The sequence below is a fragment of the Leopardus geoffroyi genome, chromosome A2 (genome assembly GCF_018350155.1).
Source record: "Leopardus geoffroyi isolate Oge1 chromosome A2, O.geoffroyi_Oge1_pat1.0, whole genome shotgun sequence".
In the NCBI taxonomy this organism is placed as follows: Eukaryota; Metazoa; Chordata; class Mammalia; order Carnivora; family Felidae; genus Leopardus; species Leopardus geoffroyi.
The window spans coordinates 39,161,017-39,161,227 of record NC_059331.1 but is presented as its reverse complement, the minus strand read 5'-3'; positions in this window follow the sequence as shown (position 1 = coordinate 39,161,227).

Below are 211 nucleotides of genomic sequence, written 5' to 3'. Positions count from 1 at the left end.
TTCAACTGAGTAAACTTGACCATGCCAACCCACTAACCGTTGCAAAAAAAAAAGAAAAAAAAAAGAAACGTCCATTTTGTAGTAACTTAACTTATTCAGCCGCCGCTCACAGTTGCACATTGTGTGTAACTTTACCCTGGGGGCTAACATGTCCCATAAATAAATGAATGGGATTTTGCTGTACTAATTACCATATTTAGTCACAGAAGTA